We start from the raw sequence: 12,961 nt of genomic DNA, 5'->3' as shown, positions 1-12,961 counted from the left end.
TGAAAACCCTAAATAAAATACTATTATGGCAGTAGAGTGGGGGATATTAAGTATACTGCAAATATCAAAAACGCAAAATTAAGAAAAGACATGAGTATCACTTAAAAGAACATATAAAAAACACTGACAAAAAAATAGTTAATGAACTCCAAATTCTTGGTGATAAAGTAGTGAATGTCAGTAATCACTGAAATTTACAACTGAAACAAAACAAATGCAGTAACATATTTTACAGAGGGAAGATTTTCATTGTGTTTTTTTAGTGCCCGAGCACCTGTTCCATCTTTATTGGAGTAGGAGTCTTTGTCTACTAAAAGAAGGAAAGACATATTTGCTTTTGATTTTTCATCAGATGTTTTCATTAGTCTGTGTTTTGTGATGTATTGACAGGTACAATTAAGGTGTAGTATGTACAAGATAGAACTTGGTCTAGCTAAGTATTGAAACTAGCTAAATTTCAATAACTAACTAGTCTGATACAGTTTTGTGATGCGCCGGAACCGAATGGCATCCATTGTGGGGTTTGTAAATTGTTTAAAGGATAAATATTGTAAGTAAAGGACAAAACTTATTGGTGAGATAATTAATAATTTGTTGACTACTATACTTACAGATTAAAAAGTGGGAAAACGTTTATCTGTGTCCGTGAGCCTGCTGTGAATATGTTTTTGGTTTATCCACTCAAGCAAGGAAAAAATTTGCTTTTTAATTATTTTCAATTTGATCAATGATACATATAAAAATATAACAAAATCACAATATACTAATCAGCATTCATGTTTACATTCATATTAGCATTGATTGAGATAAAATGATCAAAATATTAAAATAAAAGTCTACAGTCCTAACTTACCAATGCTGGCATTTCTGCTTGTGAAGTTCCCAAATAAATCTGCTTTATAATTTTAAAATATTTTTTGCTGAGGATTCCATGGGAATATAAAAAAATTATCCTGCCGCCCATTCGATGATCAGATTCTGTGATCGTGGAATATATTTTTTTTGGAAGTTGCCGATGTTGGTCATTATTGGGCACTGTAGGTGATATTAACTTCCATACTTATGTGTTTACTTTTGTTGTAGTTCAGAGACTGACACTTCGGATTTCTTTATTGAAAGTTTGTTGTTAAGAAACAAAAAATCGCTAGCATTTCCTTGCCAGCCAGCAATATTTCTTCTGCACTGATAAGCAAGATTTCCATTTCATCTTTCATCGGAAGGTCGATGATTGTCTTGAAAAAAATGTTGCAGGAAGGAAATGCACACTTGCATTAAAGTAAATCAAGACCTGAGTTGCTCTCCATAATGGTAAATTCTGTACGACAAGACAGGAAAAAAAGCATCGCTGGGACACAGACCTAGGATTTTCTGTTTATTCGATAGGGGCTTTCATCAACTAAGGCCAGCGCTGGTGTCGTGTCGAATTGAGAATGCCATAGAAATCTGTATACCTTTTCAAAGTGCGCATGTGCACTGGAAATCAGAGGTATTATTTGTCTGCCTGCTTGTGTACACATTTCGTATTATCTGTAGGAAATGCTCAATTCTAAATTTCAGGTTTACATAAGTATTACAATTATTTGCATCTCCCAAACAAAAACAAAAGACTCACACAAGCATTGTTTGCACATAGTAAACGGGCAATTACATCTTCCTATGACTTTAGTCTTAATGTGCATTACACAAACTAACTCCTGGAGAGGAACCAAAATAAACATAAAAAGACAGTTTGCTTTGTTTTTTTCTTTGCCTGAAATATTTTATGGGTAGGCAGAAAGATTCACCTTAGCCATGTTATTCGATATTGCACAGGCAAAACCCTCTGAAAAGACATTTAAAGAAATTGTGGTTGCCCTGCGGAATCATTTGAGCTGAAAGTCATTGATCATAGTGGAGAGATTTCCATTTCATAAATGAAACCAGTGAAAGACTGAAAGCATATCAGAATACTTCGCAGCGCTACATAGATCATCAGAACAGTGTCAGTTTGGCTCCAGGCTTTCAAATGCTTTGATGGACAGACTGGTGAGTGGGTTGCACACAGAATCAATTGTAGTGTCCGCTATGAAGTGGCTCCCCCTTGGGGGCACTGTTCAGAACTGCAAGCTGTAAAAGGTGGGAGGAAGGACTTGTGTGATGAGTCTAGGTATCGGGGTTTCACCAGTCTTTAAGGGGACTGTGTGTGTCATTAGTGAGGCGAGCACCAGCTTAATCGTAGGCTTGGCTGGCTTGAGGGTCTGCCGAAAGGGCAGAGTTTCCACTCATTCTCCTTGGCTGTACCCTTCTATTGCCTTTATGTTTTAATGAAGCTTGAGTTATGACAGTTATACTTTGAGTGGAGTGTCAAGAAAAGCACTCTATTAGTAAGTATGAGCAGTTATTAATTGTTATTATAATGTCTTACTTTGAATTTGAACATTCTGAGTGTAATTAAAGCAGCAGAAGGGTTATTATGGAGCACTAGCTCAAATCTGGGACTCTGAAACGCAAAAATAGCGATGATAGTGACAGCGCAAGTGTGAGTAAGATGCAGAATAGAAGTGAAAATGCGAGTGAGGTCATTTGTGAACCATTCCAGCAGTGCTGTAATTTTAATTCCAACAGCGTGATAAATGTGATGTGCAAGGAAGCAGAAGGTGTGCTTGATTTGATGTTTTGGTCTGCTTCCGGACATGAGACTAATGTTGTTCAGCTTAGATCCAGACATCACTTCTCCAATTTCTCAACAAAACAGCTCCATTCTTCACATTAACTTTTTAAGTAATAAAAACATTTGCAAAATATGCAGCTTTGATTGTAAAAAATATAAGTACTTTTCATAAAATTTAATTCAATATTAGTTATTTTTAGTACATTAATAGGTGATGATTTTTACAGGGGAAGAAGTGGACATAGGCATAGGTGGTCCAACGCATCTGTGACTTGGTGTCCATGGAATATAGTACTTTGAGAACCACTGCTTTAAACTACATACAGTGCAGTCACGGTTGATTTGAGTTGTTTAAAAACAGGGGAATAAGCGACTAAGGGTGGTGTTCTGATTATATGTGATTTTGGATATACAGGCTTTGTCAGAGGTCTAGAGGGGACTCTCTAGGCAGGTTCACCTGTGTGGTACAGAGCGGAGCTCAGTCACTCCATACAATTAGTAAAGAGAGAGGTGACATGCGTTTTGCTTAAAATCAAAAGAAATACCATATGTACAGAAAATGAGGTGTTCCTGTGTGCTGTCTACATCCCACCCTCAGAAACGGCAGTGAAGTGTGGGGTCCCCTCATATACCAGGATTATATTCAATGGGACAAACACCCCACAGAAACTCTGCACATGGAGATCTGTAGAAACATCCTCCGTGTGCAGAGAAAAACACCTAACAATGGGTGCAGGGCCGAATTAGGCCAGTACCCACTATTGATAAACATACAGAAAATAATATTAAAGTATTGGCTACACCATAAAGCCCTGCTGAGCCAAGAGCTGAGCCCAAAACAGAGCCCCCTGAGCCAGCTGGTCCTGAGGCTCACTGACCTGAGCCACACCGACACTAACCAGCCTCAGGACAGCACTGCTAGAGCACCACAACTCAGACTCAAGCACATCACAGCACAGATCAAACAGCAATATCTCACACACTGGGACACACACACACAAACACAACATAAACTGGAATGCTACAGAACCTTAAACAGACAATACACACTAGCTGAATATTTGACCAAAATAAAAAATAACAAATAGAAACAGACCCTGACGAAGTACAGGCTCAATGACCACAACCTGGCCATAGAAACTGGGCAACACAGGCAGACCTGGCTGCCCAGAGAGGACAGGCTATGCTCCCACTGCAAGCAGGGAGAAATAGAGACAGAGATGCACTTCCTACTGCACTGTGACAGATACTCTGGGATTAGAGAAACATTCTTCCCTAAATTCAGAAATCTAATCCCATAGTTCCCACACCTGCCAGAATCACAACGGGCCCCAATCCTACTGGGAGAGGGCGAAGGGAAATAGGAATTAGGGAATTAGGAGTGGAACTTGCAGCCCAGTATGTGATCTGTCACAGCCTGAGGAACAGTGAGTCTCCTTCCCAGTAATGCTCCTTCTGTCTACATTATATGTAAATATTTTATGTCTTTGTTGTAAATGTCTGTAAAATGTCTTTAGATTTTATTTTATTGAATTGAATTGAATTGAAAAGCCCACGGGCATTCTCAGAGCCCTCGTTAGTCTGGAGGTGTGGAAATTCTGACAACAGTTGATTTGAAGACGATCTGTCAAAGTGCAGTGAAATACAATATTGTTGTTCTTATTGTTTTTTTTATCCTGTAAAGCGCTTTGGGAAGCCACCTTTAAAGGCGCTATATACAATAAAGTTAATTATTATTATTATTATTGTTAATTTGCTGGACAGAGAGGTGAACATTATTACGCAGAAGACAAAGGTAGTGATTTACATTGCATTGTGCTGCTGTAATACAGTTTAAAATAATCAAAAGTCTAAACAGTATCAACTATCAAGTGGTATTGAATAAATACAGCTTTTCAGTATGGATTATATTTTTCTGAAATGTATTTTAAAAAACTCCCATCTTCTTTAAAACACAATAGGCCAATGCTTGGCGCATTAGCAGGTTAAAGCCATTCCATAGAGGAGCCGGGCGCAATAATTGCTTCGTTCCTTCATATTCTGATCTGCAAGGCCCTTTGGCTACAGCGAATGCGAATTCTGTCCGCCAGTGCCAGATTTTGAAAAAATAGCTCTTTCAGAGAAAATGTTTCAGGTGTGAAAAACACAGACCCCTAGTGCAATTTCAACCAAACCTGTCCCCACACACCCTGCCCCCACTACGATTAGAATATACACAAAGCACTGAAATCTTTTGAGCAGATGATCAAGTGTTTTGCAGACGTAGGCATAGTACGTAATTCAGGCTTTATTAACTCACACCTGGGATTCGATTAATTAGGGTTATTAATTATTAGAGTTCATCAAGCCTGAACCTGTTTTTATCAGCTTTTAAAGTCGTCAGCGCAGCGACGCCAGGGGTGTGAAGACGGCGGGTCATCTGCTGCCAATGTGGGGAGAGTTCCAGGATCTGCCCTCGATGAGGCAGGGAAGCAATAAGCCCCGGCTGTGGCCAACCCTTCCCACGGCAGCAGGTGAGGTGAAGCGCTCCTTCTGGCTTTCCGGAATGGGGGTAGCATCGCTCAAGGACGGCCTTCCCCCTTTAGGCCACCCTGCTCCTGTTTCCAGATGGCCTCCAGAGTCCCCGGGGCTCCAGCGCCTGGCACTCCTGGGCGATGTGCTCCCTCTCCCCACAGTGGTGGCATATGACCCGCCGTCGTTGCTCCCCTGGCGTCGCTGCGCTGGCCGTCTCCTCCTCCCCTTGTGATTCCCCATGTGTCGCCTCCGCTGCCCGGCAGGGAGCGCCCCTCCATTGGTGCCCACCGGTCTCTTCGAAAACGGCATCAGCCTGCTCAGCCAGAGCCAGGGCCTGCTTCAAGGGGACCAGCATCACGTGGCGCGGCACCTCAGTCGGCACCAGGGCCCGGAGGAACACCTGGAGCTCTGTCTCCCAGCGGGCCTCCTCCGGGAGAGTAGGGTAACCCTGGCGGGCTTAGTAGGCCACGTCTGCAGCGACCGGACCCAGTGGCTCTCCCGCTAGGCGGCGGCGTTGGGCCAAACTCACCCACAGCAATCCCAGCGCCTCCCCTAACCGAAATGCCTCCGGAGGGCCAACGCCAATGCCGTGTAGTTGTACCGCTGGTCCCTGGGTACATCCAGCAACACCTGGCAGGCCTTCCCCTCCAGGACCGCAGTGAGGTGGCCCACCATCTCCACCTGAGACCAGCCGTTTGCCCAGGCCACCATCTGGAACTGGGCCTCAAACATTTGCCATGGGATCTCCCCATTAAAACGGCTCGGTCTCACCAGCGCAGGCTGGAGCAGGGGTGGCAGTCTAGACCCTGCTGGTCTGGTGTCTCCTTCCCGCCACACAGCCTGAGGTGACCTGGGAAAGGGCCCCCCTTCCACTGAGTAGGTCACCATGGGGTAGCCCTGATAAGGGCTGTGGCCCCTGGCGGCTGCTGCTTGCCCCCAAAAGGCGCTTTAGGGAGTCACTCGGCTGCTGGGGGAACTGGCGCTTCTCCGAGCCGATTAATTTTTTTATGGTCCCAAAGTCCCAAAGTCAGTTGTTATCTGTTGTTGAAGCTCTGTAAGCTCTGTGACTTTGAGACCACTTGTTATCCTAAGTTATTTGAATCACAACAATTCAAATTGAGAAAAAAGAGTTGACTGACAAGATTTAAGATGTGGCACCATAAAAAAAAATGAATTAAAGAATGTGTAATTAAGTTTTTTTGTGCCTGAAAGATTTTCATCATCACCATTTCACCGATTCCCAGTTTTAGGTGCTCGGGGATATGTTCACACATAATCAAGTTAGAAACCCAAAACTATTCTCTGAAGACATGTTGGCAGTGCACAAAATGTTGTAGCTAAAAATCATTTCTAGCACTCACGAGCTGAGAAGTATAACATGAAATAGGTGAGTATCTAGATCTGCATTTGTTCTGAAAGTTAATGCTAATTGGCATTAAATAAAATGTATTCCTTTGTGTTTTTAGAAGCATTTTCAGATACATTTAGTGTTTAAAACTGTTTTAAGTGTTTTAGTATTTAAAACCTTTATAAATTTATGCAGGTTAATAATTGCTATTAGGAATGATTTTTTAATCTATCAACATTAGATTAAAAAAAAAAACACATTGCCTGATGTTAGAAAGCATCCTGCATTATCTTGCTTGAAAAATAATGTTATTTCGAGAGACTGGATAAGTAATTCAAGTGTTTTTTAACTTCCTGAAAAACAAGCCAAGCTATGAGTCATCTTTACAAGACATGTTAAGAGAAGAAATCATGTTTTTGGGTGTTGATGTAATGTGATTGGAAGACAGCAAGTGAAGTAAAAAATATGTTTTTTTCACATTCTCTGACGAGCCTTGTTTTGTCAAAGAAGCAGAGATCATCTCGCTTTCAAAAGACTGCAAAGATACTAGCAAAAGTTAATTGCACTATGAACCACATAAAGAAATGTAAAATTGTCTTCTTTAGGTGTGAAGGCAGGAGTGGATAGCAGCAGGAATACACAGCAAATAATAGGAAAACAAAGAGCAGGGCAGGTGAGAAGAGTATATGTGACAGAGTGCTTGTTATTTTTTCTTTCTGAATGTGAAATACTCCAATACTTCCCTCTACCCTTCTGGTATGTTTGAGAGAGTGTATGTGATACGAATGAAGTGTGAATGATACTTACCCTTTTTGTTGTTTCCCTAAAAGCACTGCAGTGTTTTTCCCCAGTGTTCCCCATTGGAGTATTGTGTTGGACAACATGGCCACCAGTCACCTTTCTGTTTGTAGTTTGTAGTTCCCCACACTACCACATCAGCAGTACTAAAAACACAGCTGATCTTAAAGGGAAAGGCTACTAGTAGGCCATCTATAAATAATTAATGTATGATTATTTGTTTGGTTTAAATGTATAAAAGCTGTTGCATGACTTTGTTAAACTTTACAGGTTACACTGGATTTGTATGAAGTACTTTATTTGCTTAAAAATTGTCCACCAGATATGAGCAAGTCCCTTTAAGAGAGGATGGCCCTGGGATAGGAGGGGCTATAAAAGGGACTGGGAGAGCTCAGTACAGAGAGGGTGCCTTGGAGGAAAGGTGTGGAGAGTACTCCTGTGAGGGGGTTTTATTTTTGTTATCCCTATTTTGATGGCAATAAATCCAGTTTTGTTTGCATTTGAAGACTGCTTGTGAGGGTTTCTTTCCTTTTGAGCCAAACCTGGTCACTTGGCCGGTGATAGTATTTAAACAGTGAGTGATCAGAAAAAGGAAACAATTGTTATGCCCGGCTTTTCAATGCAATTTTTTTTTAACTTTCTAATGCGTCAAACACATTTCCAGGCGTATTGTGTTTTAAAGAAGATGGGAGTTTCTTTCCCAGGTATTAGCTCATCAGTATAGTACATGTTTATCTGTACCATACTGTATACTGGTACAGACAACAAGCTGCACTACTGTATAGCTTTGGTAAAGAGACAGACTATGGCAAAAATCATGAAGACTCTCTCACACCAAATAATGAAGATGAAAAGAAATGGGAAGTCAACACGAGACATTGTACAGCATTTGGCTTCGATGGACATCTTCGTTTGTGAAAGCACAGTGAGACGGCATTATAAAGGGGAGAGGAGGCAAAGAGAATCTAAACCGAGGACGATTCAAAGGTAAATAACTTTCTAAAAATACTTTTCTTGCATGTAAATACAACTATGCACATTATTTTTATAACTAACTGTTGATCTCTTTTTTTTCTTTTCAAGTTCTATTGTGCGAGCCATCGATAGACTGACGGATGAAAACGAGCTACCGGCGATGCAAGTCCAAAGACGGCTATGGGCTGACCTTGGTGCGACTGTTAGCCCGACATCGATAAGATGTGTGCAGGAGGCTTGGATGGAGATACAGAAAAACCAACACATGCCCCATGATACGGCTAAAAAACAAAGAGGAAAGACTCAAGCAAGCGCTCCAATGGATTGAACAGGTGGAGGCATTTCAGGATGTACTTTTCACCGACAAAACAACAGTGGCTCTGGAACAGTTTTCAAGAATGGCATTTTGCAAAAAGGGGAGACATGTGGACAAGCCAAAGCCCAAACATCCACTGAAGGTTCACGTCTGGGGGGGTATATCTAGAAGAGGCCCAGGACCACTTCTTATTTTCGAAGGAATTATGGAGCGTGTATTCTTCGAGGAAGTCGTGGTCACACAGCATGCCTCCCCATATATCAGGGAACAGTTTGGATCAAGGCACCGTCTCTTTCAAGACAACGATCCGAAACACACAGCAGCAAGGGCGAGGCTTGTAGCAGAAGAAGTGAACTGGGTGAAAACTCCAGCCGAATCCCCAGATCTAAATCCGTTAGAGATGGTTTGACATTCGTTGAAAGACTACGTTTGGAAAACTGTAAAGCCCGTCACAAAGCAGGAACTGATCGATGCGATCTATAAATTCTGGGAGGAAGAACTGTCCAAACAAAATTGTAACAGCTTTATTAACAGGCTGTTTCGTGTTTTTCCTAGGATTGTTGACCGGGGCGGGGGCCATTCGGGAATGTGAGTCTGTCCACAAACAAAACATTCCTGTTAGACAAGAGGAATGTTAAAAAAAAACAATTACTTTTTGTCAATGAAAACCTGTGTGTGTGTCTCTCTCTGCTGGATGTCTCTCTCTCTGCTGAATGAATAAAAGCATTTTATTAAAAATGCGTTTGTGTTTTTCTGGGTATTTACTTTGTAATCTGTGGTTTACATCTACTGTATGGCTTTGATATACCACTTTTAAAGATGATATGTAAAATAAAGTGTTTTATTATTGTTATAGAGAAACATGATCAGATTTTCCCTGGTTCAGAAAAAAAGATCTAAAGTGCTACACCTAACTTTCTTAATTCGATGTATTTAAACCAGTGAACTACTGTAAGTGTAATATAACATTCAGAAATACAATCGAGAATAGTTTTGTGGTGTTTGTATAGATGAAATGTTCCTAAAACGTATAACGTAACAAAATTAAAGACGATTAAAATCTGTAATCTTTCCACTTGTACTGTGTGTCATCGGAAAATACACGTTTCTGCTTTGTGTATGGATGGTATCAAAAAGTAATCTAAGTGGCGAGAAAGCTGTGCTCAATGTATTTAAGGGACTTAAAAGTAAAAGGAGATGCTTCATATTGCTTGACTAATTTTAAAAACTAAGTTATAAATGCAGACGCTCCCTCGGTGCCGCGGCGGGTGTAAATATCTAAATATACATTCGTCCCGGGCAGAGGCCGAAGAGCGCCAGGCTGGGGTGCACGGGGAAGAGCAGGACAGGAGTGAAAGTGGTCAGGGCGGGTTTAGGAAGGACGCCGACCAGTGCGGCTGTCCCACAGTGAAGCGGGCGTACAGTCTGGGCAGGTATAGGTTAAACTTTTCTAAAACGTATTTGAAAAATAAAAATGATTACAATCTAATCCTTCCACGTTTGATCCCAAAATCCCAAGAAAAATAAGTCTAAACGGGGAGAAAGCTATGCTGAAAGTTTATTAAGATACTTAGAAGACAAAGATACTGTATCAATTTATGTTGCATTTGTCTAATTATGATTAAAAAAAACACATATACTTAAACACGCGTTTGCGATTTAAATCAAAACACGATTTAAATCAATATAAATGTTTATATTGTAACGCATACTGTTCAGCCTCCATTTCTCTATAAAAATTTACTCTATTACAAATTTACAATTTGTTGATAATAGAAATGTTAGGTTCTCTAAAGCTTTGTGATAGTTGACCCACCCAGGCAGCAAAAGATCAGCTGCAGTGGTAAGATGCGACACCGAAGATATGATTAATAACCTTTTAAATCTGAAGGGAGATCTGAAGGGATGCCCCCCCGCCACACACACACACAATAGAAGCAGGAAGCAGAAGCAGGGACCGTTGTCAGAAGGGAAGAAGGTGACTATTCATTGTTATCAAAAATGACTTAGATTCGATCGTGTTGTAATATTTTGAAATATAAAAGTCAATTGATTGTCCATAATATTCATTAATTCTATTTTTTCAAAGAAATGTTTGTTAAAAGAAAAGTCACAGCACCATCAGGATTTGAACACACAACCCATGAGTTGGTAATCAGGCACATAGACCAGTGGGCTACAAGGGAAGTCACATGAAGAGAGAGGCGAACAGCCCTACACAGCCCTGTCGCAGTACACGAATATAATCATATTGTTATTAAATTCTTTGGATACGCGATTCCATATTATATTAGCAGAAAAGCTTAAAACTACCACTTTTTCACACCCTATTTCACATGTTAATTATATACTTCGATGCTTAAAATGTTTAGGGAGAAATCGAATACCGGTGTATTTTTTCTTTAAAGTACCGATTCCTGGAATCTGACTGGCTGACACTCTTCTGACATGGTTCCATAATATCTGGTATACGGAAAAGAAAGCGTTGATAAAAAAGCCTGGATTCTCATGTATCTGATACAAGTATCTTTTAATACAGTCTTTGTTGTGCTCTTGAGGATCCTTGTGATATTTTGAGCTCTAGTTGAATGATAAGTGTCGCATTTTAAATAATTTTTGTAGTTAGAAATTATGAAACGCCCTGTCAAAAGCAAGGGAGTTTTTATGTCCGTTGAAGTAAAAGAAAATGCCTGACAAAGTATGGCTTGGACAGATTCCAAGTGCTTGTACAAATGTGCTAAAGAAATTATACTTTGAGTATACAGCTTGTCCAAAGTCATTCAATTTTAATACTATTAGTAATATCTTCGGTAAAGGCTTTGATGCATAAATATTTCTGATAAAGGTAGGTTGTGTACTTTTGTCCAACTGAGCAATCTTGCTTTCATAAAATATACCAACATTTTAATGACTGATTAACATGCTGTAATACACAGTTTAAATTTAAAAGCTCAAATGCTGTACATGAGAGGTTAAGCTTTATAGGCTCCTCCTGGCGGTTTTACAAGGTGATGCCATATACATTCCGGCATAACGTCAAATGACGCGATTAACCCCGTGATACTGCGTGATACCGCGACACGCCCACCGGTGTATACCTGTACCTGTATATCTGTACATGCTGTAATTTGATACATGCAAAGCATTTGCATTTCCTCCAATTATCGATAAAGTCAATAATGTATTAAACATTACATGCCACTTCTTCCCTAGATGATGTTTATGTTGGATCAGTGAGAAAGGCATGCCAGGTTGTTCTTGAACCAGCACCTTACTATCATTTTAGTCCCAACCTGACCGCACTAAGCAATTGTACCACAGAGACTCAAACGGGTCAGTTTTCTCCATTTACGTTTTTTGGGAAAAAAATCATCTGCATTTTTAAGCAAGATTGTATTTCAAATTTCACAAATTGTAAGTATTTCTGGAAAAACGCTGTTTCAGAAAGAAACTGAGTAGACGGGAATAGCCCAGTCAGTAGAATATCGAACTTTTTATCTCAGGGTCCCTATTCAGGCAGCTGATTTTCTTGCAACTACTTATTCCATGCTGAAATGAGCAGGAAACAACGTTTCAGCAGTGGAGCCTTCTTTGGGTGTGATATAGAATAAACCTTTATTTGTTTCTTTCAAATTAATTTAAACTTCATCTCCAACACCTAAACTCGTCAGTTGCTTTCAGTAGCTAAAGACACAGGCCATACTACTCCAGGTGAGGCTCAAACTCACAACCTCGTCAAAAGTCCTGTCAATTAACAGGGGAGAGCTAGCCGACGTATGTCTTCATGAAAACTCTCTTTAAGGCGATTACAAATGTCTTGAACAAATCTGCGTCATATTTTTAAAATAGTTTAGCTCAAGATGCAACGGGAGTATAAATGAATTATCCCGCCCTCCATTCCAAGATAAAATTCCATGTGTGAATCTTATTTTACTTGAAGTTGATGATGTTGATCATTATCGGAAATTGCCCGGTGACGGCCAACACAAGTTTTAATGTAGATGACACTGTAGCAAAAGTGGAACTTTATTTTTCTTATTTTATCAACATTGCTGTTTTTTCTGAAAAATGAAACAAAGGATTACTCTTAATTGTAGAAATAATCAATTATAATAAAACTAACCTTTATTATGAATATAGATCTAAAACTATCTATTGTAAGCAAAAATATAATTTAATTAATCAAATCCAATAAAAGCCCATAAAATTAATGGCTGCACAGAACATGTTGTATGGTGCACTTAGATTATCAGAAGGCTTTTGACCTACTTTCCATTTCACATTTTATGTTTAAAAATTGATTTTCAATACCCGATCTCTTGGATTTCTTGGAGATATCAAACCAATTGGCAACAGGAGT

Source organism: Lepisosteus oculatus, chromosome 14 (assembly GCF_040954835.1).
Source record: "Lepisosteus oculatus isolate fLepOcu1 chromosome 14, fLepOcu1.hap2, whole genome shotgun sequence".
NCBI classification, from domain to species: domain Eukaryota; kingdom Metazoa; phylum Chordata; class Actinopteri; order Semionotiformes; family Lepisosteidae; genus Lepisosteus; species Lepisosteus oculatus.
This window is presented reverse-complemented; position numbering follows the sequence as displayed.